Source organism: Ovis canadensis, chromosome 5, assembly GCF_042477335.2.
Source record: "Ovis canadensis isolate MfBH-ARS-UI-01 breed Bighorn chromosome 5, ARS-UI_OviCan_v2, whole genome shotgun sequence".
Classification (NCBI taxonomy): Eukaryota; Metazoa; Chordata; class Mammalia; order Artiodactyla; family Bovidae; genus Ovis; species Ovis canadensis.
The window spans coordinates 100,796,002-100,820,992 of NC_091249.1; the positions used below are offsets into that span (position 1 = coordinate 100,796,002).

At 36.8% G+C, this 24,991-nt stretch overlaps 1 pseudogene; it reads right to left on the bottom strand.

Moving 5' to 3' along the window:
* Nucleotides 1–1,342: 1,342 nt before the first annotated feature.
* On the bottom strand, nt 1,343–24,526 carry LOC138441633 (tigger transposable element-derived protein 1-like; annotated as a pseudogene).
* Between the last annotated feature and the right edge of the window lie 465 nt (nt 24,527–24,991).

The following is a 24,991-nucleotide window of genomic DNA, read 5'->3' on the forward strand; positions in this document are numbered from 1 at the left end:
AGATGGCCATTCTCAGAACTTATCACTAAGAAACAATTCATTATAATTTTTGCAGTCAGTATAGCTCTAAACCACTTATTTTGATCCCTTGTTTTTGAATTCTTTAAAATATTTCAAAATAAGGTGTTATTATGATAATTTCTTACCCTTTACAAACAAAATTTTAGTTTAAGTCAATTTTTTTAAAATATAGCACATTTATCCATGGTCAATGACCACAAAGGTAGAATGCTATAACTCTAAAGAGTTTGAGGACAACTACTCCAAGTATTGTTTGCATTATGTCAAACCAAACAAATACTGATTTCTGAATGTCAGTCCTTTGTGTTGGTCATTTGACTCTGACTCAAAGTTGAAAATACATCTAGTAATTAGTTCATATACTTGAACACAATTGAAAAAGCCTCTCTACCTTGGTCTCATCATGAAGACACAGTTAAAGTAGACTAATCTACCCTCCAGATACCCACTGTAAGAACATTCTCAGAGAGATTTTTTTTAAAAAATATTTGTTATAGGCCACAAATTCTCAGTAGAGTGTCCTGCAGCTGGGCTAAAACAGGGAATCTCAGCAAATGCTTTTAACACAAACAGTAAGAAACTGTTTGCTATCCCCTGGTAGGTTTGATCAGTAGATCACTTACAGATGATATGAAGAGTGAACTGCAAAGACACATACCCTGACATCAACTTTGTACCACTCTTTAGAAACTATGATAGTGAAAAATAGCACAAGATTTCCCATCTTAAAAATAATTACAATTCATTTGAAAATCTTACTTGACTTTGAGTTCATCTACTATGATTTAGTTTATTATTATTAGTGAATGAAACATAAAATATGACTTGGTGCTTTCAAAAAGAATTTTACTAAATACTAAATAGTATAAAAGTTAACTAATAAGAGCCTATAACTGGGTGGGAGGGAGGTTCAAGAAAGAGGAAACATACTCTTGACTGATTCAAGAGTATACTTGAATACTTATGAATGATTCACACTGCTGTATGGCAGAAACCAACACAACACTGTAAAGCAATTATCCTCCAATTAAAAATAAAATTTGAAAAAGAGCTCAGAGTTACCATCAAAATATAAAATATACAAGTTTTATAGGATATCCAGTTTCTGGATGATTTCTTTATTGAGTAAGAACAATGTGATAAAGCAAATAACACAATAAAGCAAGTCACATTATTTTGTTTCCCAGTACCTATAAAAGTTATGTTTACACCATACTGTAGTTTATCAAATATTTAATAGCATTATGCCTAAAAATACAATGTACATACCTTAAGAAAAAAATACTTTATTGCTAAAACATGCTAACCATCATCCGAGCCTTCAGCAAGTTATACACAACCTTTTTGTGGGCAGAGAATCTTTCCTCAATGTTGATGGCTGCTAAATGATCAGAGTTGTGGTTGCAGAGTGTTGGGATGGCTGTAGCAATTTCTTAAAGTAAAACAATGATGAAGTTTGCCTTTTTTATTCTCCCTTTCACAGATGATTTCTCTGTAGCATTAAATATTTTTGATAGCATTTTGCTCACAGTAGAATTTCTTTTAAAATTGGAGTCAATTTCCTCAAATCCTCTCACTGCTTTATCAAGTAAGTTTATGCAATATTCTAAGTTCCTTCACTGTATTTCAATAATATTCACAGCATCATCAACAGGAATAGATTTCCTCTAGTTTCTTTGTTCATCCATAAGAAGCAACCCCCTCAACCTGTTAGTTTTATCACAAGATTGCAGCAACTCAGTCACATTTTCAAGCTCCATTTCTAATTCTAGTTCTCTTGCTATTTCCACCACCTCTGCAGTTCTTCCTCCACTGAAGCCTTGAACCCCTCAAAGCCATCCATAAAGGTCGGAATCAACCTCTTCCAAACCCCGGTTAATGTTGAAATTTTGACCTCTTGGCATGAATCATGAATGGTTTTTTTTTCACCTGTGCAAATCCTATATTAAAGCAACAACCAAAGTATAGGATGGCTCACATGGTTCTTTTTTTTCTTTTTTTTTTCTGCTATATCAACTTAAATATTAATCATTTATACATTTAAATTATTTTTAAAAGGTGAACATTTATAGCTCACAAATCAACAGAGTGACATTTCCACCCAGATACATTTTTCCATCTTATTTCCCAGTTTTAACAACAGGCATTCAGAACCAGAGGGACAGCACATCAAACTAAGTGCCAGCACCTTCTGTGAGCAGAGTTAGGGTGTCTGAGAGATGCACTGAAGGTTTACATTCCTTGTTAAATAAAAATAATTTATGCAGGAATATTCCTAGACCTATTTGCTTCGTTTTTACATTCTCTATGAGCTTCCAGTTCAGTAGTGACATTCTGAGCATTAGACTCCTTACAAATGACATCTCTAAAAGTCTTAATTAAAGGTCATTATCACCGTCATGATATTTTCTTGTATAACAGACACTCAGTCCTTCAGAAAGCAAAATAAGCAATTCCGTTTTATTCAATTTTTCCCACCACTGATTTGTTTAATCCAAATCTTGTTAATCACTGTAGAATCCCTATAAGTCATTGAAGATGAACTTTGTTATCTACTAGAGGATTTTACAATGAATAGGTGAATGTAATAATGACTAATACCTTGAAGATGATGGTGGTTTAGTTGCTAAGTTGGTTCTGACTCTTTGCCACCCCATGAACTGGAGCCCACCAGGCTCTTCTGTCCATGGGATTCTCAAAGCAGGAACACTGGAGTGGGTTGCCATTCCCTTCTCCAATGAATGTTCTCAATGACATTTGATTTACTTTGCCCCTACCAATCAGAGGAATCATCTCTCTGATACCTATAGTCTTATAAAATGTATTTCTTAAATAACAAGACTTGAAAGTTGAAATTACTCCTTGGTCCATGAGTTATAAAATGCAAGTTGTGTTAATAGGTATGAAAACAGCATTAATTTTGTGCCTCTCCATCATAGCTCTTGGGTGAGTAGATGCATTGTCAATAGGCAATAATATTTTGAAAGAAATCTTTCTGTCTGAGCAGTAGGTCTCAACAGTGGACTTAAAATATTCAATAAACCATGTTGTCAATAAACCATGTTGTCTACTGATGTGCTGTTATCCAGGCTTTGTTGTTCCATTCAGAGAACACAAGCAGAAAGTAGATTTTTGTAATGATAAATAATATTAGCTTCAACTTAAAGTTATCGGCTGCATCAGCCCCTAACAAGAGAGTCATTCAATCTTTGAAAGCTCTGAAGCCAGACACTGATGTCTCCTCGCTAGCTATGGAAGTTCTAGACTGCATTTTCTTCCAATATAAGGTTGTTCATCTACACTGAAAGTTTGTTGTTCAGTGTAGTCAGGGTCATTCATTATCTTAGCTAGATCCTCTGGATAATTTGCAGCAGCTTCTCCACCAGTAATTGCTGCTTCATCTTGTACTTTTATGTTGTAAAGATGGGTTCGTTCCTTCAGGTTCATGAACCAGCAGCTTCTGCTAACTTCAGACTTTTCTTCTGTAGCTTCTACACCTCTCCCAGCTTTCAGAGAATTGAACAGAGTTAGCGCCTTGCTCTGGATGGCTTTTGGAATGTTGTGGATGGTTTCATTTTCTATCCAGACCACTAAAACTTTCTTTATATCAGCAATAAGGATGTTTACTTTCTCATCGTTCAAATGTTCACTGGACTAGCGCTTTTAATTTCTTTCAAGAACTTGTTCTTTGCCTTTAAAACTTAGGTAAGTGATGCAAGAGGCCTAGCTTTGGACCTATCTCTGCTTTTGATGGGCCTTCCTCACTAAGCATATAATCATTTCTAGCTTTTGATGTAAAGTGAGAGACTTCTAAACCTTTCATTTGAACACTTAAGAGACCATCATAAGGTTATTAATTGGTACCTTACCTGAGGAAATAGAGAGGCCTGAGGAGAGGGAGAGAGACAGGGGAACGGCCCTTCGATGGAGCAGTCAGAACACATACAACGTATACGGATGGGGTTCAACATCTTACATGGTTGCCACACGGTGCCCCAAAACAGTTATAACAGTAACATCTAAGATCACTGATCATAGATCACTGTAACTATATAATAATGAAAATTTGAACTATGACAAGAATTACCAAAATGTGACTCAAGAGACATGAAGTGAACAAATGCTATTGGAAAGTGGAACTTATGGACTTGCTCGACAAAGGGTTGCCACAGACTTTCAATTTGTCAAAAACTCAGTATTTTCGAAGCACAATAAAGTGAAGTGCAACAAAAAGAGGTATGCCTGTTTTATTTTACTTAGTCATTTCGGTTACATTAATCCATTTTACCCCAGAAACAATATTATAAAATATCAGCACTGAAAATTATGAAAATGAAGCTAAAAATAAACTTTGAATTAAAAGCAGCATATGAAATCTACATGTTTTTATAGAATACATAAAAGTTAATACTAAAGATGTAACTTTTCATGAGTATTTAATATATTTCATAGTATTAGATGGAATACTATTTAGCTGTTGCTTCCTACCAAATTAATGAATGAATATTACCTGGTATATATTTAAGAGGTAACTTGGTGTCACAGAGAAGCAAGCTTGGAGAGCAAACACATCAGTGCTGGATATGACATTCTCTAGCTATATAGTAACGGGAATTTGCTTTATCTCTAATGAGAATTAAACAAGATAAGATATGCAAAAGCATTTGGTTCAGAGTTAACTTTCAATAATCAATAGTGCCCTCCTTTCTGCAACTCTCTTTCCATATTCTACGCAGATATTTCTTCCATATTTTATTCACAAGTGACCCAAATAGTTGGTGAGTTTGGCAGCTACCTAGATATTTAGAACACAGTCTTGCACTCCTCAGTGAATGTCACAATCCATGCATGCACCTGGCCATACCTGTCAAGATGAACATTTTTTCAGAGCATATATATTTGCTCAGTAGACAAACAAAAAGATCAACAACGTGAATGGGCCTAGAGGGTATTACGCAAAGTGGAATAAGTCAGACAGAGAAATTCAAGTACTGTACATATGGAATCTAAAAAGCAAAACAAATGAACAAATACAACAAAACCGAAACAGACTTACAGAGAGAACTGGTGGTTGCCAGAGGGGAGAGGGGTTAGGGGATGGGCAAAACAGATGAAGGGAATTAAGAGGCATAAACTACCAGTTGCAAAATAAGTAAGTCACAGGGATGTAATATATAGCACAGGGAATACAGTCAATAACATTGTAACAGTGGGTTACCCAAAAGTTCTTTCTGGGTTTTTCCTATTAGTTGTTGTGGAAAAACAAGAATGAACTTTCTGGCCAAACCAATAACTTTGTATGAAGCATAATGTATGAAAATATAAAATCACTATGTTACATACATGAATATATTATGATATTGTCATTCAACTATACTTCAATATCAAAAATAAAGAAATTCAGTGTTGACATAGTAATATCTAATATATAATGCATATTAAAATTTTTCCTTTCAAAAAATATATAAAGACCAACTTGCCAATAGTTTTTTGAATTAATGCCTTGATTTCTGTGATTTTTACTTCTCCTAGACTGTTAATTCATTTATTTTAAAAATTCTATATACAAAATTAAATGAGAAAAAAATAAAATAGTATGATTTTAATAATCTCTAGAAAATATCTTCATATAACTTAATAATATTTTCAAGCTGTTATGAAAGCAAACATAAGTAAAATGTATTGAGCAATTTGGTTATCAATTGAAATTACTTTTTAATCCACTATTTGACGTAAAACTAAAATATAAGTAATCTATTGTAGAAAAGTAGGTGAAGTTTCAAGTAAACCAACCTAAAAGAAAGTAACACTCAGATCCAGAAATACAGTGAACTCTAGGTCAGTCTTATTTATTTACTACAAAAGTCTCTGGCTAGAACACTGAATTCAGAATAACTTTTTGGATGAAGTTCTCTGTGTCTGCTTATTTAAAAAAAAATAATGATAGATTTCTTCTGATCTTTCAGAGCCCCAATCATTTTTGCCCCAGCAATATTCTTATAGTCTTTAAAATACTCCATGGAATGTAGAATAAGGTTAAAGGCAGCATTCTGTCTTTGAGGCCTTTCTTGGGCAGAGTAAGAAATATAAAAATGTTATTTTTATATATTAAGGCCTGAAGAAAGCCTAACAGCCAAAACATCACCTTTAACATGGTTTCTATTTCTGAGTAGTTTATCAACCAATCTCTCCTTTATTCTTTGGTCTAAAAACTGGTTTTAAATTCTTTCTCGGTATTTCAAATGTATCCTGGCTCTTTGCAGCCTCATTAGAAAGTCTCTTAAAATTACAAACTTTTTTTTTTTTCCTCTTCACTGTACAAAAGAAAAGAATGCTTGGTCAAGCTGCAAAAGAAACAGCACAATTGGCTATTTTATAAACGTTTGAAATTTAAGAATTACTTTTAGGGTATGTATATATTCAAATCATTAACTTAAAAGGAATAGTCTTTTTCATTAAATAATAGGCTTGGTCTATTTGAGTATATAGGTCATACCTATATACTCATTAATTCACAACATGCCCTAAACCTGGGATTCTTATGAAAGAGAAAGCACAGGCAGCAGTTGGTTCAAAAGCACAAAATATATGCTTTATGATCTCCACGTTCTGCTTCCTACCAAGATCCAAAAAACAAAATCTGATTCAAGGATCAAGTTTCTAATGACAAGGAACTTCAGACCCTTGAGGGATTCCAAGTTGTTGGGCCTTCATTTTTATCACTATTCTATCTGTATTATGACCTAAAAATAGTTGAAAAGAATGAGTGATTAAGTCACCAAAAAAGGTTCAAAACACTTCCTTTTTGACATCTATTACTTCACTAACTCCATTGTTTTGATTTTGGATCTAGGCATCAATTTGTTTACTTGTTGGTTGGTTAATTAACTGGTTGATTGGCAGGTTGATTTCATCCAACGTAAATTATCCCTCCATTCATCCATTATATCCAAGAAATATGTAGGAAAAACAAATTGATAGTCATTTATTTTTAATACTTTAACTTAGCTATTGCATTAACACTTAACAATAACCATTCCAATCTAAAACCTTAGATGTGCTCAGAATCCAAAGTTTAAAACGTAGGAGCATTGACTGGGAAACCATTCATTTCCTCTTAAAATATTTCATCACCTTGTATTGGGTAATCAGAACTTCTTAAACTTATTTACAACAAAATGAATATTACTAACTACATGTTTATCATGAGGACTCCATTTTGACACTCTTTATGCATTATGCTGTGACAATCTAGAAAACAATATTAGTTAAAAAATTTAGAAATCCAGATCACAATTCACGAGATAGCCAGGTTGTATCAGTCAGAGTGCAGTCAGGAAATAGAAACTACACTAGTTATTCGAAAAGAGAAAATTTAATATGAATTGTTAACTATCAGCAAATGGTCCTGGAACTACTGAATAGCCATAGAAAAAAAATAAACTTTCATGCCTCATACCGCACACAAATATTAAAAATAAAGTGGATCATAGACCTAAATATAAAACCAAAATTACCCAAATTCTAGGAGAAAATATGTGTGACACTGGGTTAGTCAAAGATTTTGTAACTACAAAAACATAATCCATAAAAGAAAAAACTGATAAGCTAGACCTCATCAAAATTAAAGACTTTACTCGTCAAAAGACATTGTTAAAAGAATGAAAATAAATACCACAAACTAGGAGAAAATATTTGCAAATTATATATCTTATAAAGAACTTGTATCCAAAATAAGTCAGGAAACCAAAACTCACTAATAATTTCTAAAAATCCACTTTGAAAAATAGGTTAAAGATTTGAATAATCACCTTTACCAAACAAAATACATGAATGGTAAATAAATACCAAGGAAATTCTCTAAGGTGATGGATATATCTTGATTGTAATAATGGTTTCACTAATCATCATGGAAATGCAAATGAACACAGTGATACTACTACACTATTTCAATGTCTAATATTAAAAAGACTGGCCATGTGAAGAATTCCTGAGGATATGGGCCTAGAACCCTTGTGCTGGTTTTAAATAATAACTTTTTTAAGGTTTGGTAGTTTCTTAAAAAGTTAACCAACAACTATCATATAATTCAGTTAGTCCAGTCTTAGGTATTTGCTCAAGGGAAATCAAAGTAATATCCATACAGAGAGTTGATACAAAGGTTCACAGAGGCTTTATTTGAATTGTCAAAAACTGGAAATGATTCAAATATCTGTCAATAAATATTTGTCAAACAAATGGTGATACATCCATAAACTATAATATGTGCTGTGTTGCATGCTTAGTCGCTCAATCGTGTCCAACTCTTTGTGACCTCATAGACTGGAACCTGGCAGCCTTCTCTGACCAAGGGATTTTTTCCAGGCAAAAATACTGGAGTGGGTTGTCATTTCCTACTCCAGTGGATCTTCCTAGGGATCGAACCCTAGTCTGCTTCTCCTACAGTGCAGGTGGATTATTTAATGCTGAGCCATCAGGGAAGCCCCTGGTAGGTAATTCAGTAGTAAAGAATCCACCAACCAATGCAGGAGACATAGGTTCAATCCCTGAGTCAGGAAGATCCCCTGGAGAAAGGAATGGCAACCCACTCCGGTATTCTTGCCTGAGAAATCCCATGGACAGAGAAACCTGGTGGGCTACAGTCCATGGGGTTGAAAAAGTATCAGACATGACTTAGCGATTAAAACAACAGAAAATAATACTATAATACTACTTCGGAATAAAGAGAGCTGAACTACTGATGCAATCAATAACATGGATGATTTGAAAGATGATTACACTGAGTGAAGAAAAGGCCAGGACAAAAAAAAAAAAGAGAGAGAATATGCCCTGTGTGATCAAATGCATATAAAATTTAGAGAATACCTGGGTATGTGAGGGTCGGGGAGAAACGGAGGGCTAGGGTTAGGGGAGATAAATTACAAAGCAATAAAAGGGAACCAACTGGGGTGTCAGATGTGTTCATTGTCTTGATTGTGACTCCTTTGACCTACCGAACAGGGCACAGAGACCACTATCTGGAATTCTCTGGGCACTTCTTAGTAACTTCCATGTCCAACAGTAAAAATTAATGAAAAACTACAACTAACGAAAAAAGAGCAGGATTCAGATCCATCACATATTAAAGTTTGGGTGGGTGACCTTGCCAGGCAAAGGACTGACCAACTGAAGTCCTGGATTAGGGAAGGCAAAGGAAACAGGAAATCGGTAATGGAAGAAGGAGTTTTTAAAATATCAACCATGGTTTCATGACCAGCTATAAAAATTAAGACAGTATCAATTCTGCACATTTTCTTTCTTGCTTTTTCTACCTGTATGCACACACACAGAGACACAACATACACACCCACACCTCCAAAGGGTAATTGGTAATTTGGGATTAATCACTCTAGCCTCTTGGTTTAGTGGAATGAGAAGCCCAAAATATCCGGCTGACATCCGAATTCAATGGAACCATGTGGGTCCCCAGGTAGAAACATTATCTGTTCGTGGGAAGCAGCAATAGCTAGTGTTCATAAAAGATACTAGAACACAGACATGCAAAGGGAAAAAATTGTGAAGGCATAGGGGAAAGAGGACTTTTTACAATTTAAGGATAAACCTCAGAAGAAACCACCCCTCTGACTCCTTGATCTTGAACTCTAGCCTCTGGAACTGTAAGGAAATAAATTTCTGTTGTGTAACTCACTCAGTGTGCGGTACTTTGTATGACAGCTTTAGCAAACTAATACAATGTACTTCCACCCATATCTCAAATCAGGCAAACGGACAGCTTGAAATCCTCCCCACTGAGAGGACTGCCTTTCATTAAACATTCCTGCAGGCCCAAACATTCTAATTTGGACCACCATGTCTCTGCTACTCATTATAGTAAATATACCCGATGTGTTTTTGGAAATTAAGTGTTGCTATTTGGACTACAGAAGAATTCACCACAGAGCTATTCAAAGATTCAGGTGCTTCCCTCCCTAATTTACTTCCCCAAGCCTTTGTAAAGTGTCCTCTGGGATGGCTCAGGGGATGTAGTTAGGAATGGCTGGCTATGTATGACATGTATGATAAACCTACTCCAACATTCCTATATCCATAAGCTTTTGACTTCTACTATTCCAAAGAAATTATGGCATCCCTTCCTCACCATTGAATCTAAATTTCAGTCAACCAAGCAAATAAACTGTTAGAGTCTACCAGCTATACAGGCATTAAAAGTGAAAGTGAAGTCACTCAGTCGTGTCTGACTCTTTGTGATTCCATGTCCATGGGATTCTCCAGGGAAGAATACTGGAGTGGGTTGCCATTTCCTTCTCCAGAGGATCTTCCCAACACAGGGATTGAACCCAGATCTCCTGCACTGCAGGCAGACTTTTTTAATGTCTGAGCCACCAGGGGCTCATACAGGCATTAAGGGCATTAAACTCAGAATCTTTAGTTAAGAGCACCCACATCCATAAAAGTGACAAAACCCAATGTTCTACTCCACCATCCATGTTCCAACACCCTTAGATTTCATTCCTTCTTATATTCCCTGGATTTCTGTCAATATAAATTAGCAGAATTTTACAATCTCCTTGGCTATAAAACATTTCTTCTTGGATGAGACTTTGTACTTTGGAGCATACTGAGTTATGATCCAGTAATGCATCTACACAGAATAGTTGGGGTGAGTCTTGAGGAGAATGGGCATGCTCTTTCATAGTAGTGCCTTGGGTAGAGTTAGTATAGAATTTGCAAGCCAGGGAAGATTAGTCTTCCTTAGTCTTCCTTCATTCAAGTCCAAGGACATGCCCCCAAACCCCATCTTTGTAAACACGTCCCCAAATCCCATCTTTGTAAAACATCTTGATAATGATTCTACCTTATTTAGACTTTATTTAGTATATGTCCAAATTATTTCCTAATCTGTAAAATGTGATTGGTACCAATAACTGTGCAGGAAACAATGACTAATAATAAATTGCAAACATTTTGAAATATGATAAACTCTCATGTGAATCACTGAAAAAGTATCTTTCTTACTTTGTCATAAATTTACTACAGTGGTTGACAACATTTAGATAATATATCTAATGCACATTTCAGATCAACAATCATATGATGCTTCTCAAGGAATCTGTATGTAGTGAAGCTACAGATCAACTCATTTCTGACTTTAGATGTAATATGAGCATATTATAGTCACTGAACTAAATTCCCTAGGAAAAAGAGAAAGTTTTCATTTCAGCTTTGATTTTGCATAAATTCTTTTGAATGCCCTAAATTTATAGCTATTGGGAAAAAAAATAAGAGGCTCCATAATCTTTTCCCTAGGTATTTCATTACAACAAGCTTTTATTTTTATTTTCCTCCTCCTTAATTCCCTGTGGTAGATGGGAAGACAAAAGGGAATTATCCAGAATTCAATTTTTATTAAATAGTAAGTTTGCAAAGCATCAGTATTGCAAAAACTAGTTCTAGAAGTACATCTCTTAAGCACAAAGTGAAGCTGCAATACAGATGAATGCTTTTCTGAATTTAAACGATGTTCATAAGGAAGGCGGAATTCTTATCAATGTGTAGAATTTGTCCTCCATCCTATATATTGGGTAGGTCCAATCAGCTGTCATAAATGTCATAGTATCAACAAAATGTTTCATAGAATATGACTCAGTAATTTAAATGAATAATGTTAAACTGAGCTGCACATTTTTTTTTGTCTGACTTAATCCACCATAACTACAATACAGTTTAAGAATTACTGTTATCACCTGTCTGTATTGACCTTAACCACAAAGTTGTACTATTTCTTCAAAGATTTTTTTTGAGAAATTATCAGTTGAGAAGTCAAATGACAAATACTATAGAAGTACCATATAATAATAAGCTTCAGAGTAGACAAATTTCCTATCAATTTTTCATATGAGATTTGCAATTAAAGTTATAACTTCATATTTCTTAATTAAAATCAGTCTACTCTTCTTAGCACTTTTTCTTTTCTGTTGCATTCACTGTTTACATAATTTTTCTTAGTGATTCTTCCACATACTCTAAAAAGTTAGGTAATAATCCAGTTAAAATAGTTATTGTGTGAATTTTAACCCCTCATTCTTTCATATACTTAGAAGGGGGTTTTGAAGTCTTTGGATAGAGAATTATTATTCAACAGTTAAAATGACATGATGCTGGAAAAGATTGAAGGCAGGAGGGGAAGGGGACGACAGAGGATGAGATGGTTGGATAGCATCACCGACTCAATGGACATAAATTTGAGTAAACTCCAGGAGTTGGCTATGGACAGGGAGGCCTGGCGTGCTGCAGTCCATGGGGTTGCAAAGAGTCAGACACGACTGAGCAACTGAACTGAACTGATTTCACATTTAAATATTGTCACCCATTAAACAGGGTTAAATAACTAAAAATTTAAAAAAGAATTTATGATACTCTTAAAATATATTAATACCTCTGTGTAGCACTATTGGGCTTCCCAGCCAGTGCTAGTGGTAAAGAACCGATCTGGCAAATTGAAAGAGACACATGTACCCCAACATTCATTGCAGCACTCTTTACAAAAGCTAGGACATGGAAGCAACCCAGGTGTCCATCGGCAGATGAATGGATAAGGAAATTGTGGTACATATACACAATGGGATATTACTCAGCTATAAAAAACACATTTGAGTCAGTTCTAATAAGGTGGATGAAACTGGAGCCTATTATACAGACTGAAGTCAGTCAGAAAGAGACACACCAATACAGTATATTAATGCATATATATGGAATTTAGAAAGACAGGAATGACGATCCTATATGCAAGGTAGCAAAAGAAATACAGATGTAAAGAACAGACTTTTGGACTATGTGGGAGAAGGTGAAGGGTTGGATGATTTGAAAGACTAGCACTGAAACATGTATATTACCATATGTAAAAGAGATGACTAGTGCAAGTTTGATCCATAAAGCAGGGCACTCAAAGCCGGTGCTCTGGGACAACTCAGAGGGATGGGGTTGGGAGGGAGGTGGGAGTGGAGTTCAGGATGGGGGGGACACATGTGCACCCGTCGTTGATTCATGTCGATGTATGGCAAAACCATCACAATATTGTAAAATAATTATCCTCCTATTAAAATTAATTAATTAATTTTTAAAAAACCCATCTGGCAGTGCAGGAGACATAAGAGACAGGGGTTCAATCCCTGGGTCTGGAAAATCCCTTGGAGGAGGGCATGAAACCCACTCCAGTATTCTTGCCTGGAGAATCCCATGGACGGAGGAGCCTGGAAGGCTACAGCCCATGGAGTCACAAAGAGTCGGACACAACCGAGCAACTAAGCACAGCACAGTGCAGCACACACATATAGCACTATTACTGAGAATAAATATACAATTCATTTTCACTCTTATGAAGAAAGCCTTCTCTAAGAATATGCATGTTTTTATAAACTTAAAATTGAATTTAAAAATTTAAACTTAAATTTTAAAACTGAAATCATACTAGATACTCCAAAAGTCAAAAATAAACTTTTTAACCTACTAAAATACTACATATAAAAGGTGTATAACATAAAAAATTAACTTACACTTCAATTATACATATAGTAAAAATTCAAGAATTAGCAAATCTCTGTAAAACTTTTTAAAATTAGATGTGAACATTTCTTGTAACATGAGTCAGTAAAACTCCTGTTGTAAGGGTCTAATTGAGTCTTATCGTCACTACCACACAGAAAACCAGACTGACCACAAGATCCTGTGCTTGATTTGTCTTGGTTCATAATTATCATCATGGGAGTAAAAATGGGGCTGGCCACTGAAACAGAATTTCATTTCACGAAATGATTTCAAACATAAAGGGATCAATTGTTTCCCAACCTTTCCTCTACTGATTATTTGAGAAATTCCACAGTGAAAAGTCTACCTAATATGTTATTGTGAAAATTAAATGATTAACATTTATAAAACACTCACACAGAATGGTGAGTGAGTGCTTGTTAAATAAAACAATTTTCACTCCATTGACCTACACTGTGTTTTAAGAAATAAGGCATTAAACCATATAAGCAATTTTCACCTCAGGAGTTAGTTCCTTCCAATCCCATCCCTACAGCAAAAATTACCAGGGTAAAATCAGAAAAGACAAAGAACTAGCTGTCTTCAAGGAGGAATAAGGGTGTAGGAATAGGAAACAACTATGAAGGCAAAAGGAGCCGAACAATCCGTTACTAAATTAGGAGTTATGAACATCCCTTATGTTACAGTTTTGCCCAGTGTCAACTTGCTTTCCATGCAGTTAGGAGAGCGTGCTGCTGCTGCTGCTGCTGCTGCTGCTGCTGCTGCTGCTGCTGCTGCTAAGTCGCTTCAGTTGTGTGCAACCCCATAGATGGCAGCCCACCGGGCTCCCCCGTCCCTGGGATTCTCCAGGCAAGAACACTGGAGTGGGTTGCCATTTCCTTCTCCAATGCATGAAAGTGAAAAGTCAAAGTGAAGTCACTCAGTTGTGTCCGACTCTTAGCAACCCCATGGACTGCAGGCTTCCAGGCTCCTCCGCCCATGGGATTTTCCAGGCAAGAGTACTGGAGTGGGTTGCCACTGCCTTCTCCGTGCAGAACCACAAATTCAAGAGTGTGTTTAAATTCAAAGGTTTAAAGGAAAAAATGTTATATATTTGATTATTCTTGAGTACCAAATGTGGGTTATGTTAATATCAACTTTCTTTTGATCATCAAAGACACTTTTGGCATATTCAGACACAAGGCAGTGCAAACTGTCACTACTTAAAGTTAGGGTTAATATGTTTGTACAGCCATATCATCATCTATAGTAAACATAGTTCCAATGAACATGAAATTTCTTTCCATGAAATTAAAGACAATATTTCACACTATACACAGGCAAAAGAGCAAAAATAAACAAATGAGACCACATGAAACTAAGAAGCTTCTGTACAGAATCAACAAAATGAAAGGCAACCTACAGAATGGGAGGAAAAAAGTTGCAAACCATATGTCTGTTAAGGGGGTTAATATTCAAACTACATAAAGAACTCACACACACACACACACAACTAATAACCTAATAAAAAAATGGAAAAGAACTCAAACAGACTTATTTCCAAAGACATACAAATGACAAACAGGTATAGTCAGCCCTCTGTATCCACAAGGTTTACATTTAACTTCTAACTCTATCTGAAGTTGGTTAAATTGAGGATGAGGAACCTACACCTACAGAGGTCTGGCTGTACCACACCATTTTCATATAAAGGACCTGAGCATCCTTGGATTTTGGTATCCATGGGCATCCTGGACAATTCCCCAAGAATACCAAGAAACAACTATACTTTTAAAACTGCTCCATATTATTAATCATCAGAGAAATGCAAATCAAAACCACAAAGAGATATCACCTGACATTTGTTAGGATCCCTATTACAAAAAAAAAAAAAAACAAACAAGAAATAAGTTATGGCCAGGACATGGAGAAAAAAACAAACACTCATGCAACGTTAGTGGAAATGTAAATTGATCCAGCCACTATGGAAAATAGTATAGAGGTTCGTCAAAAAATCAAAAATAGAACTACCATATGATCCAGCAATTCTACTTCTAGTTATATATCCAAAGTAAACAGCAACACTAACTCAAAAAGATATATGCACTTAACATGTTTAATGCAGTAGTATTCACAATAGCCATGACATGGAAACAAATTAAGTATCTACCAGTGGATGAAGGGATAATAAAAAAGAGTGCTACAGATAGATAGATATACACATATATAATATTCCTTTGTGTATAATATTTATATATATACAAAGGAATATTATTCAGCATAAACAGAAAATCCTGCCAATTATAACATGGATGAAACTTGAAGCCTTATGCTAAGTGAAATAAGGCAGCTACAGAAAAGACAAATACTGTATGATTTCACTTGTTTATGTGGAATCTAAAAAAAGTCATACTCATGAAACCAGAGAGTAGAATGAGTAGATGACAGGGGCTGGGGGTGAGGGGAATCAGGGGATGTTGGTCAAAGGATACAAATTTTTAGTTATAAGATGAATAAGCTCTGGGAATCTAATGTACAGAATGTGAACAACAGTTAGTTACTGATGCTGTCTTATGGATCTTCCCTGATGGTTCAGTGGTTAAGAATCCGCCCTTATACCGCAACTGGACATGGGTTCCATTTCTGGTCAGGGAGGTAAGGTCTCACATGGCTTTCATTGCTGCCAAAAAAACCCCTTTTTTCTCCCTTTTTTCTCAGCTATCCTGGGCCTCCGGGACCAGCTAACACCAGCTTTTGAGCTTAGCTCCTTACCGTTCATCAGCTGTGAGCTCCCATATTCCTCAAAATTATTCTACCCAGATGGAGGCTGCCGTCCACCACCTGGTCAGCTTGCGGCTGCGCGGGCCTCTACACTTACCTGTCTCTGGGCTTCTATTTCGACAGTCACGACGTGGCTCTGGAGGATGTGGGGCACTTTTCCCGCCAATCGGCTGAGGGAAAGTGCCAGGGCACCCAGAGCCTTGTGAAAATGCAAAACCGGCCCTCTTCCAGGACAAGCAGAAGCCGTCTCGAGTGCGTAAAAACCCAGGACGCTCTGGAAGCGGCCGTTCTCATGGAGAAGACCCTGAACCAGGCCGTTTTGGATCTTCACGGCCTGACTTCCGCCCGCCAGGCCCCCACCGCGGAGACTTCCTGGAAAGCCCGTCCTACCTGAGCAGGGGAAGCGCATCAAGATGGCGACCACCTGACCAACCTCCACAGGCTGGCTGGTCCCCAGGCCGGCCTGGGCGAGTATCGCTTTGAAAGGCTCACCCTCAAGCAACGACTAGGAGCCTCTGGAGCCCAGCGACCTTTGAAAGACCCTCTGGTGTCAGGGTTTCTACCTGAAGCTTCTCTCTGCAGCCTCTATGCAGTCTTGTTTTGTTTTGTTTTCCAACAACCCTGGAGCCCTCTCTGAACCCTTGAACCAAACGGAAACAGTAACAATTTTTACAGCAGAAACAACAAAAACTACACGGTAAATTTAAGAGACTATGCTTAAGGGACTTCCCCAGTGGGCCCATGGTTAAGAATCTGGCTTCCAATGCGGGGGACGCCGGTTCCATCCCTGGTCAGAAAACTAACATCCCCACATGCTGAGGAACAACTAACCTGGTGCCTAAGCCTGCCGCAAACTGCTGAGCCGGTTTGCTCTGGAGCTTTTGCACCACAACTAAAGAAAAATTACCACACCACAAGTAAGAGCCTGCATACGGCAACCAAGACCCAATGCACCTAAAGAAATAATTTTTTAAAAAAAACAGAGAAATATGTCTTTGTGGTCTCACCACACACACAAAAAAGCAGTTACTATGTGAGGTTATAGGTATGTTAATTAACTTGATTGTGGTAATTTTTTCAGTCTGTGTGTGTGTGTATATGTATATATATATATAACTATCACATTGTACACCTGAAATAGATATAATTTTAATTTGATAATTGTATCTAAATAAAGCTGGAAAATTTTCAAACTTAAAAGTGAGTAATAGTTTGTTAAGAATTTCAAATACTAACATATTATGAATGCAGATGTAATTTCTAAATAGGTAAAATATTATTATTGTTATTATTATTAATGAAGTGCATTGTTCAGTTCAGTTCAGTTCAGTCGCTCAGTCGTGTCCACCTCTTTGCGACCCCATGAATCGCCAGGCCTCCCTGTCCATCACCATCTCCCAGAGTTCACCCAGACTCACATCCATCAGGTCCATGATGCCATCCAGCCATCTCATCCTCAGTCGTCCCCTTCTCCTCCTGCCCCCAATCCCTCCCAGCATCAGAGTCTTTTCCAATGAGTCAACTCTTTGCATGAGGTGGCCAAAGTACTGGAGCTTCAGCTTTAGCATCATTCCTTCTAAATCAAAACTACAATGAGATATCACCTCACACAGGTCAGAATGGCCATCATCAAAAAGTCTGCTGCTGCTGCTGCTGCTGCTGCTAAGTCGCTTCAGTCGTGTCCGACTCTGTGCGACCCCAGAGACGGCAGCCCACCAGTCTCCTGTGTCCCTGGGATTCTCCAGGCAAGAACACCGGAGTGAGTTGCCATTTCCCTCTCCAATGCATGAGAGTGAAAAGTGAAAGTGAGGTCACTATCAAAAAGTCTACAAACAACAAATGCTAGAGAGGGTGTGGCGAAAAGGGAACAATCTTGCACTGCTGGTGGGAATGTAAATTGATATAGCCACTATGGAAGATGGTATGGAGATTCCTTAAAAAGCTAGGAATCCCACTAAAGTGAAAGTGAAAGTGAAGTCGCTCAGTCGTGTCCTACTCTTTGCAACCCCGTGGACTGTAGCCCTCCAGGCTCCTCCGTCCATGGGATTCTCCAGGCAAGAACAGCAATCCCACTCCTAGGCATATACCCTGAGGAAACCAAAATTGAAAAAGACACATGCATCCCATTATTCATTGCAGCACTATTTACCATAGCGAGAACATGGAAGCAACCTAGATATCCATCAACAGATGAATGGATAAAGAAGTTGTGGTACATATATACAATGGAATATTACTCAGCCATTAAAAGGAATGCATTTGAGTCAGTTCTAATGAGGTGGATGAACCTAGAGCCTATTATACAGAGTGAAGTAAGTCAGAAAGAGAAAGATAAATATCATATACTAATGCATATATATGGACTCTAGAAAAGTGGTACTGAAGAATTTATTTGCAGGGCAGCAATGGAGAAACAGACATAGAGAGCACACTTATGGACATGGGGAGAGGAGAGGAGAGAGATGAATGGAGAGAGTAACATGGAAACTTACATTACCATATGTAAAATAGACAGCCAACAGGAATTTGCTGTATGGCTCAGGAAACTCAAACAGGGGCTCTGTATCAATCTAGAGGGGTGGGATGGGAGGGAAATTCAGGAAGGAGGAGATACATAGTATACCTAAGTGGAGAGTGAAAAAGTTGGCTTACAGCTCAACATTCAGAAAATGAAGATCATGGCATCTGGTCCCATCACTTCATGGGAAATAGATGGGGAAACAGTGGAAACAGTGTCAGACTTTTTTTTTTTTCGGCTCCAAAATCACTGCAGATGGTGATTGCAGCCGTGAAATTAAACGACGCTTACTCCTTGGAAGAAAAGTTATGACCAACCTAGAGAGCATATTGAAAAGCAGAGACATTACTTTGCAAACAAAGGTCCGTCTAGTCAAGGCTATGGTTTTTCCAGTGGTCATGTATGGATGTGAGAGTTGGACTGTGAAGAAAGCTGAGCACCTAAGAATTGATGCTTTTGAACTGTGGTATTGGAGAAGACTCTTGAGAGTCCCTTGGACTGCAAGGAGATCCAACCAGTCCATTCTGAAGGAGATCAGCCCTGGGATTTCTTTGGAGGGAATGATGCTAAAGCTGAAACTCCAGTACTTTGGCCACCTCATGTGAAGAGCTGACTCATTGGAAAAGACTCTGATGCTGGGAGGGATTGGGGGCAGGAGGAGAAGGGGACGACCGAGGATGAGATGGCTGGATGGCATTACTGACTCGATGGACATGAGTCTGAGTGAACTCCAGGAGTTGGTGATGGACAGAGAGGCCTGGCATGCTGCAATTCATGGGGTCGCAAAGAGTCGGACACAACTGAGCGACTCAACTGAACTGAACTGATGGCTGATTCATGTTGAGGTTTGATAGAAAACAACAAAATTCTGTAAAGCAATTATTCTTCAATTAAAAAATAAACAAATTTTTAAAATCTATCACATTGTACACCTGAAATATATGTAATTTTTATTTGACAATTGTATCTCAGTAAAGCTGGAAAATTTTCAAACATGAAAATGAATATTTTTTGGTTAAGAAATTCAAATACTGATATACTTATGAATGTAGATGTAATTTCTAAATATGTAAAATGTGAAGCAAGTATGCATTTATAAATTATATCTCCATGATACCATGGCAACTGAACTCAAAATGAAATATTCAATTCACTTTACAGTTATTATATTTTTCCCCATCAAATGGTCTCTGGTTTTCATTTTCTGTTAAATGACCTGATATTTTGACCATTTATAAATTCAAAGTGTTGAGATTTTATCAACTTGATGCTTTTCTTAACTATTGAGATAGATAAATAAATTATAATATTCTCTATTGAGTTTTTGTTTGTTTAAATATAAGAATATCCTGACCTGATTCTGTGATATCTATATATTCCTCCTTTTGACTCTTCTTTCTGTAAGTAATCTCTTCGAGCCTCAGTTTTGGCTCTGAAACATGAGGCTGAGGCTTACATAAAGTTTTCAGGAGGATTAAATGAAAACATATATGTAAAGCACCTAGCATAGTGTCTAATAAGCTTTCTTTTCCTCTCACCTCACTTTTCCTTGTCTGTTCTAGAACAGTCAGCGTACTTGTGACTGATGAGAAAGTAATGTTTGCTCACATCCTTGATTTGTTCCCCAGTTTAGGCACTAGTTAACAATATACTCGATGTCCAACGTTTTCTTTATAATATGCTATTGAGAAAATTTAAGTCATTATTTATTCACTTACCTAACTGCATAATGCTCCTTCTTCATACTACCAGGCAATGCTGCTGCAACTTCACCTTTGTCAGTCACTGTTGCTCCAAGGTGGACAATCTGAACTGAAAGGTTAGCTTTGAAACTAGAGAGAAGAATGTAACAGCTTCACAGAATGTCTGATTAAACTTCAACCCTGACGGAAGGATAAACAGCAAGAATTAAGGGGATTTTGCACAATAGACACGTGAATTACTAATTTGCCTACTAAGGGAAAGGAGGACTGGACATTAGGCCACTGTTAGGACAGAGATTAGGAACTGAGAAGCATCTTCTTTTTATTCCATGAGGATGCTCTGTTCTGAAATTTTTTAACTGATTCACAAGAGTTCAGAAATTGAAGAGAAGGACACTGATGAGGGCTCAGGTCAAAGCTTAGAGATTAGTTAATTTGACATGAATGGAGAACCACTAATTATCTTGGCATTTTGAAAGTTTGTCATGTATTTGGGGCTGTAAGGAAAATAGTTTACAAACTAAACCTAATTGTGAACTCCCTGTAGTCACAACAAAGTTCACAAAATCCCTGGAGGCATACACGAATACCTTTCTGAGGGACACTGCCCATAACTTTCCTTTAAGGCTCTGAAATGTGAATTTCAAAAAGAATAAACAATATGATTTCACTGAAGCCCAGCATTCATCAAAGATAACCTCAACAGTTCTGAGATATTTAATGATTTATCTTTAAATCCAATCTTGACATTGTAGTTTAGAGAAAGTTGTAAAAAAGCAGAAAAATGTTTCGAAGTCCAACATAATTATAATTTGAGGAACTTTCACACAAAGGAATTTCAATTTAAATTTTAAAACAGTTTCCAAATCTCAAGAAACTGCTAGTTACTTCTAAAGAGTAAAACTCAAATAACTGGGGCCTACTTTTAACCATATAGCTCTATGCAACTTTTAACTTTTTAAAAGTCTGTGCACATGTGCCTATTTTTGAAAATTAATTAAAACTGTTAAACAATAGATCAAGTCTGAACATGGATTCCCAAAACTACATTAAGCACATATGATTAGAAAATGCCAATATTTCTCAAAATTGTGATGCAGGCAATTAAGAAATGTCTTGAAAAGAAAAATGTTACTTGATAACTTCAACAAGTTAAAAATTTTGTAATGTATTGAAATATAAATATCATTAGACATGGGAAAAATGTCCTTAATCTCTATGCTGCTGCTACTGCTAAATTGTTTCAGTCGTGTCCAACTCTGCGATCCCATAGATGGCAGCCCACCAGGCTCTGCCGCTTCTGGGATTCTCCAAGCAAGAACACTGGAGTGGGTTGCCATATAAATTATATAGTTACTGATACAGAACTGATTAGCAATGAATTGGCTCAAGTCCTCTCTTTTCTGTTAACTATACAAATATTTCTTAGCCCCAGTTCCAATCACTATTTTTTTTTTAGTATTAACTTTGCTACAATATTGCTTCTGTTTTTTGTTTTGGTTTTTTTGGACATAAGGCATGTGGGGTCCTAGCTTCTCAACCAGGAATGGAACCCACACCCTCTTCATTGGAAGGCAAAGTCTTAACCATTGGACCACCAGAGAAGTCCCCCAGTGACTACTTTTGAAAAACCCCATTACCCAGTCAACACTTGTGATACATTTGCCTGATGTTATTGGTAGTATTGCTTTACAAAACATTTTATCACGACGTAGCTGAAAAGTCTCCATGAATATATTAATATCAGGTTGATTTTTTTAAATGCTTTTAAAACTGAACTCTGAAGTTCATAGGCAAAATAAGAAACAGAGAAAAAACTATGCCTGTAGCTTTTTCTTTGAAGTTGAATGCAGAATTATGGAAGTAAAGCACACAAAGAGCCACATCCATGTTCAGTGTTTTGCTCTCTGCCCTTCTTTTCTGTCTTTTATGGACCTGAATGAAGAATCAAAATAAATCAAATCAAGGTTTTTACTGCTACTGAACACAGATAGATTCATTAATCTTATGTAAACCGATAGTGAAGTATATATCCTTCTTTATAGACTTAAATAGTGTAATGACTATGCTTTTATGTTTTAAGGTGTCATTTTAGACATTGCTTCCTCAAGTAAGTCCTTGCCTGACCACCCAATCTAAAGTGAGCTCCATTTCCTGGCATGATTTATAAATATCCAATAGCTCTCTGATATTTTCTTTTATCTACCTGTTTATTGATTATCTCGCTCCTTTAAAATGTAGATTCCATAACCAAAACTAAAATCAATAGAACCAAGAACAGTGTCAAGCATGTAAGCTCTCAAGAAATATTTACTGGGGCTTCCCTGCTGGCTCAGGGGTGAAGAATCCGCCTGCCACAGCAGGAGACACGGGTTCCACTCCTGATTCGGAAAGATCCCACAATGCAGTGGAGCAACTAAGCCCGTGTACCACAACTATTGAGCCCGTGCGCCGGGGCCTGGGAGCCGCAGCTACTGAGCCCACGCCCCACAGCTACTGAAGCCCGTGTGCCTTAGAGCCTGTGTTCTGCAACAAGCAAAGCCATCACAATGGGAAGCCAGAACACCACTAGAAAGCGGCCCTCCCAAGCAGAGAAAGCCCACACAGCTACAAAGCCCAATACAGCCAAAAACAAATAAATAGTTTTTAAACAGAAATATTTACTGAAAGAATAAGCTCATATTTTTATTTAAAAAATTTCTATGAATTTAAGCATATATTGGATAACTTGCTCATCAGTTCTAATTAAATATTTAGAAGGCATTATTTAAACTCTCTATTTCTAGGATTATATGAACACTCTCCAGCTAGTCTCTCCTCCCTTTATTTCTTATCTCAATGTAATGTATTCTCTTTTTACCAGTTTTTATTGAGATATAATTGACATAGAGCACTAGATAACTTAAAGGTGTGCAGCCTAGTGACTTACATACATTAAGAAATAATTATCACAATGTTTAGTGAACATCCATAATCTCATATAGATATAGAATTAAAGAAATAAAAATTTTTTCCTTGTGATAATAACTCAGGATTTACTCTAACAACTTTTATACATAACATACAGAAGCATTAATTATATTCATCATGTTGTACATCATATCACTTATTGACTTATGTATGTTATAACTGGGAGTTTGTACCTTTCAACTGCCTTCATCCAATTACCCCACCTCTGGTAACCACAAATTGATCTTTTTTTATGAGTTTACTTGCTTGTTTGTTTTGAAGTACAATTACCCTACAACACTATGTTCGTTCCTGTTATACAAAATAGTGATTCAATATTTCTATGCATTTCAAAATGATTGTAAGTCTACTTATGACAACAATGTAACATTCTTAAATGTGACAAACTACAGACATTTGGGAGAGGATTCTGCTTATTTCAATTGTTGAACATAAACTAAATAGCTAAAATTTAAGAGGCCTTAAAAAGGGATTTACTGAGAGGTACTATGTTCCCAGATGTATGCCAAGTCATGGGTGACACCTGTTTATTCCTTCCACCAACTTCAGAATCAGTGCCTTAGTTTGCTATTCTTCATTCTCTATCCTCTTTCCTTGACAAACTCTACACATCTTATCACTTTAATTCAACCTCAAATTTGTACTGATGTCCTCCCAAATAGAATCACATTTATGTCTATCTTTACAGCTATTTAGCACTACAGACAACACTTATGAAATGACTCAGTCATTTTTCATCCCCATACTACTTTCTTGTTCTAGCCACTAAGACCAACTCAATTCACTAAGACTTAATACTTTGGGGTCAAAAAAATCTATATATATATAGAGAGAGATTTTTAATGTCTCAAACACGTCTTCCAACTTCCATTCCCAATTTCAAGTTCCATGACCTCCTCAGATTATTGTCACAGTCTGCGAGTGGTTTCTCCATATCCATACAAAGCCCACATTGACCCACTTGAATATTGATGACAGTGAGCCAGTCTTTAAATACTGCTTTCCGCATTTTGTTTATGTGATCAGTTTTGCCTCATGAACACCCCTCTCCATTTTTCCTACAACCACCTTAGTCCAAAACCATCTTCATCTCTTAATTCAACTACTACCTCAGCTTCAAAGTGATTTCTGGTACTCTAGCCTTCCTTCAATTCATATGGCTATTGGAATCATTTTTTTAGAACATAAACATGCCACCCAATTGCTTCAAATCATTCAGTGGCTTTTTACCATATGTAGGTCAAAGACCAAAACCTTAGAGAATCTGCACCATCTGATCTGCCTCCCTCGCAAACTGCATTTTAGACCATCTTATCCTATTTCCTGTGTATTTCTGAACTCTGGTCACACTGATCTTGAAGTTCCTCAGTCATGGCAGGCTTCATCCTGCTGATGTGTCCTGACGTGTATTGTGTCCTCTGACTATAAAATTCTGCCCCTCCACTGCCTCCCATTTGTTCGATCATCTCACTCT